A 6000-nucleotide genomic window follows, 5' to 3' on the forward strand; every position below is an offset into this window, starting at 1 on the left:
ATTAGAACTGCCCAAACGTCTAATGCATTGTATCTACATACGAGTTTATGCGATCTCAATATTAACTGGAATGGGGCAAAAAGCATTACCAATTGTGGGGATTTCGTGGAACGGAATTTGATTGAGTCTGCGCTAATCAGTCAGTGTCCAAATCTTCTTAATGTTAGTATTGGTATGTATAAACTTGTTCCATTTTTAAGTTATAATATTGCACAACAGTTTAAGAAACAACTCTGATAGAGAGGCTTACAATGTCTCATTATAATTGTATATTCATATATTGTGTGTTCATGAGGCTTTTCTTTAAACTTTCATCCTTATTCTCTGACCGCTTAATCCTCTTTGACCATTCTAAGCTAAGCTATACCTGTTTTTGGTTAATTCCTTCCCTAGGGATGGGTTGGGTCAGGTGTCGGCCTATATATCCTCCCCCTTCCCTTCTCCTTCTCCGTCAAGCCGCCTGCTATCGCTGTATCAGCAATACAGCGATAGCAGGCGGCTTGACGTTTGCGAGGCACTACACATCAAGAAGTCAACACCAGCAATCAACAGCCAATTATTGCACAACTATATTCTACCCACCTCAAGACTCCGCTCCAATATAGAAGCATCAAGAAATATGGACCAATAGGCTTTCTACAAACACTTCTATTCAATACCCATTGTTTCTGTTCTGTCTTGTGTTGATACTTTTAATACCCTATTAATATCCCCTCTTGTTCTGTCTTGTGTTAATGCCACATCACCCCTCCCACCTCACTCAAATGTAGATATAAAATCAGAGATACGTAAGTTCTAATCAGTTGTGTATTTGTGAAGTCTTTGAAAATGTAATAAGTTTTACGAAACGCGCCCGTGTCGCGTCAGACTAGAAATAAAAATGAATTTTGGAGAAGTGATTTTTGATTTACCTCCAACAGTGAAGCGTAATGTACGAAAGATTGAGAAAATTCGTGCTAGAATTATTAATCTTACTTTTTCGGTCATATTTAATAATATATATATATATATATATATATATATATATATATATATATATATATATATATATATATATATATATATGTATATATATATATATATATATATATATATATATATATATATATATATATATTTATATATATATATATATATATATATATATATATATATATATATTTATATATATATATATATATATATATATATATACATATATATATATATATATATATATATATATATATATATATATATATATATATATATATATATATATATATAACTTTATTTTAAAATTTCATTGCAGAAAAAGGTTTACAACATTGGGTACATGCAGGTTACAAGACTACTTGTCACAAGTTGTAGAGTTCCTCCAGCTCCTCAGATGGCAGCCAGGAACCATGGATGCAGTGAGAATTTCCTCTCTGGATCGCCACACTAAGGCTCTGGAAGAGAAAACTGGCGGCTCTAGGGTCTCTAGTTATTTCAATTAGCTTGGATCCCAGCTCCTTCAAAGAACTTGCAACACTTTTAACCCTGGCACCAAGTGTTTCTGAGAAAATGGGGACATAATTGTAATAGTGATCAAGGTCTCTGTATTTACGTGACTTGGCTGCTTCCCGGTGATGGGCAACACCTCCTGCCTGTGCAGCACTGAAGTCAACATAGGTGTTGGCTAATATTTTTAATGAGTAAAAATACTAATGAGTATTTTTTATTTTCTTCTCCGAGGTTATGGGTCCCTGCACTTGCACCAGAGGTGCAAGTGCAGGAACCCATAGGTGCAAGGACCCATAGGCAGGGACCTAGAGGTGCACGTTTAATATATACATGTTGTACCTAGTAGCCAGAACGTCGTACTCGGCCTACTATGCAAGGCCAAATCTGCCTAATAAGCCAAGGTTTCCTGAATTTAAATATTTTTCTAATTGTTTTCTTGTTAATGATAAATCTGCCCATTTCATTATGTATAAGTTAATTTGTTTAAATTTGAGTTAAAACTAACGTAGATATATGACCGAACCTAACCAACCCTACCTAACCTAACCTAACCTATCTAAACCTAACCTAAACTAACACAACTACGTCAGTAATTTATGTTCCTAATATAATGTAATAATAATAAATCAAATAAACTAATTGGAAACAATTTATTGAAAATAAAGAAAATCACTCGGCCTATTAGGCAAATCGGGCCTTGCATAGTAGTCCGAGAAGTGCGTTCTGGCTACTAAGTACGACATACACACACACACATAGCCAGAATGCACTTCTCGGCCTGTGTGTGTGTGTGTGTGTGTGTGTGTGTGTGTGTGTGTGTGTGTGTGTGTGTGTGTGTGTGTGTGTGTGTGTGTGTGTGTGTGTGTGTGTGTGTGTGTGTATTCATCTAGTTGTATTCACCTAGTTGTGTTTGCGGGGGTTGAGCTTTGCTCTTTCGGCCCGCCTCTCAACTGTCAATCAACTGTTTATTAACTACATTTTTTTCCACACCACACACACACACACACACCCCAGGAAGCAGCCCGTGAAAGCTGACTAACTCCCAGGTACCTATTTACTCTTAGGTAACAGCGGAATTCAGATTCCTGAGCCTATTGGGCTCTATCATATCTACACTTGAAACTGTGTATGGAGTCAGCCTCCACCACATCACTTCCTAATGCATTCCATTTGTCAACCACTCTGACACTAAAAATGTTCTTTCTAATATCTCTGTGGTTCATTTGGGCACTCAGTTTCCACCTGTGTCCCCTTGTGCGTGTGCCCCTTGTGTTAAATAGCCTGTCTTTATCTACCCTATCAATTCCCTTCAGAATCTTGAATGTGGTGATCATGTCCCCCTAACTCTTCTGTCTTCCAGCGAAGTGAGGTTTAATTCCCGTAGTCTCTCCTCGTAGCTCATACCTCTCAGCTCGGGTACTAGTCTGGTGGCAAACCTTTGAACTTTTCCCAGTTTAGTCTTATCCTTGACGAGATATGGACTCCATGCTGGAGCTGCATACTCCAGGATTGGCCTGACATATGTGGTATACAAAGTTCTGAATGATTCTTTACACAAGTTTCTGAATGCCGTTCGTATGTTGGCCAGCCTGGCATATGCCGCTGATGTTATCCTCTTGATATCTGCTGCAGGAGACAGGTCTAGCGTGATATCAACCCCCAAGTCTTTTTCTTTCTCTGACTCCTGAAGAATTTCCTCTCCCAGATGATACCTTGTATCTGGCCTCCTGCTCCTTACACCTATCTTCATTACATTACCTTTGGTTGGGTTAAACTCTAACAACCATTTGTTCGACCATTCCTTCTGCTTGTCTAGGTCTTCTTGAAGCCTCAAACAGTCCTCTTCTGTTTTAATCCTTCTCATAATTTTAGCATCGTCCGCAAACATTGAGAGAAATGAATCAATACCCTCCGGGAGATCATTTACATATATCAGAAACAAGATAGGACCGAGTACAGAGCTCTGTGGGACTCCACTGGTGACTTCACGCCAATCGGAGGTCTCACCCCTCACCGTAACTCTGCTTCCTATAGCTTAGGTACTCCCTTATCCACTGGAGCACCTTATCAGCTACACCTGCCTGTCTGTCCAGCTTATGTACCAGCCTCTTATGCGGTACTGTGTCAAAGGCTTTCCGACAATCCAAGAAAATGCAGTCCGCCCAGCCCTCTCTTTCTTGCGTAATCTTTGTCACCTGATCGTAGAATTCTATCAAGCCTGTAAGGCAAGATTTACCCTCCCTGAACCCATGTTGGCGATTTTGTCACGAAGTCCCTTCTCTCCTGATATGTTACCAGGTTTTTTCTTACGATCTTCTCCATCACCTTGCATGGTATACAAGGCAAGGACACTGGCCTGTAGTTCAGTGCCTCTTGCCTGTCGCCCTTTTTGTATATTGGGACCACATTCGCCGTCCTCCATATTTCTGGTAGGTCTCCCATCTCCAGTTTTTGAACGGACAGCGGGGTAACGAAAAACACACGACTCATAGAAGGACCGTCGAAAAAAGCAAAACGGTCCTTCTATGAGTCGTTCCCCACTACTACCTGTGTGTGTGTGTGTGTGTGTGTGTACTCACCTAGTTGTGTTTGCGGTGGTTGAGCTCTGGTTCTTTGGTCCCGCCTCTCAACCGTCAATCAACTGATGTACAGATTCCAGAGCCTACCGGGCTCTGTCATATCTACATTTGAAACAGTGTATGGAGTCAGCCTCCACCACATCACTTCCTAGTGCATTCCATTTACCAACTACTCTGACACTGAAAAAGTTCTTTCTAATGTCTCTGTGGCTCATTTGGGTACTCAGCTTCCACCTGTGTCCCGTTGTTCGCGTCCCTCCAGTGTTGAATAGTTCATCCTTGTTTATCCAGTCGATTCCCCTGAGGATTTTGTAGGTTGTGATCATATCCCTCCTTACTCTTCTGTCTTCCAGTGTCGTAAGGTGCATTTCCCGCAGCCTTTCCTCATAACTAATGCCTCTTAGTTCTGGGACTAGTTTAGTAGCATACCTTTGTACTTTTTCCAGCTTTGTCATGTGCTGGACAAGGTACGGGCTCCATGCTGGGGCCGCATACTCCAGGATTGGTCTTAGATATGTGGTGTACAAGATTCTTAATGATTCCTTACACAGGTTCTTGAAAGCCGTTCTGATGTTAGCCAGCCTCGCATATGCCGCAATCGTTATTCTCTTTATGTGGGCTTCAGGAGACAGGTTTGGTGTGATATCAACTCCTAGATCTTTCTCTCTGTCTGTTTCATTAAGTACTTCATCTCCTATTCTGTATCCTGTGTCTGGCCTCCTGTTTCCACTGCCTAGTTTCATTACTTTGCATTTACTCGGGTTAACTTCAACAGCCATTTGTTGAACCATTCACTCAATCTATCTAGGTCATCTTGTAGCCTCCTACTATCATCCTCTGTTTCAATCCTCCTCATAATTTTTGCATCGTCGGCAAACATTGAGAGGAACGAATCTATACCCTCTGGGAAATCATTTACATATACCAGAAACAGTATAGGTCCACGGACTGACCCCTGCGGGACTCCGCTTGTAACGTCTCGCCAATCTGAGACCTCACCCCTCACACAGACTCGTTGTCTCCTGTTGCTTAGGTACTCCTCTATCCACCGGCCTCTTCTGTGGCACTGTATCAAAGGCTTTCTGGCAATCCAAAAATATGCAGTCTGCCCACCCTTCTCTTTCTTGCCTTATTTTTGTTGCCTGGTCGTAGAATTCAAGTAACCCTGTGAGGCAGGACCTGCCATACCTGAACCGATGTTGATGATGTGTTACAAAGTTCCTTCGCTCCAGATGCTCCACTAGTTTTTTTCGCACAATCTTCTCCATCAGCTTGCATGGTATGCAGGTTAGGGACACTGGCCTGTAGTTCAGTGCCTCCTGTCTATCCCCTTTCTTGTATATCGGGACTACGTTAGCTGCTTTCCAAATATATGGCAGTTCCCCTGTTGCCAGTGATTTGCTATACACTATGGAGAGTGGTAGGCACAGTTATCTTGCTCCTTCCTTTAGTACCCAAGGGGAGATTCCATCTGGGCCTATAGCCTTTGTCACATCCAACTCTAGTAAACACTTCCTTACTTCCCTGCTGGTAATCTCAAAGTCTTCCAGTGGTTCCTGGTTAGCTATTCCCTCACTTATCTCTGGAATTTCTCCTTGCTCTAAGGTGAAAACCTCCTGGAATTTCTTATTCAGTTCCTCACACACTTCCTTGTCATTTGTAGTGAATCCTTCTGCCTCTATCCTTAATTTCATAACCTGTTCATTTACTGTTGTTTTTCTCCTGATGTGGCTATGCAACAATTTAGGCTGAGTCTTTGCCTTGCTTGCGATGTCATTTTCGTATTGTCTTTCTGCCTCTCTTCTCATCCTGACATATTCATTCTTGGCATTCTGGTATCTTTCTCTGCTCTCCAGTGTCCTGTTATTTATTTAGTTTCTCCATGCCCTTTTACTTTGCTGCTTAGCTAGCCTACATCTCTGATTAAACCATGGGT

This window comes from Procambarus clarkii, chromosome 53 (assembly GCF_040958095.1).
Source record: "Procambarus clarkii isolate CNS0578487 chromosome 53, FALCON_Pclarkii_2.0, whole genome shotgun sequence".
NCBI lineage: Eukaryota > Metazoa > Arthropoda > Malacostraca > Decapoda > Cambaridae > Procambarus > Procambarus clarkii.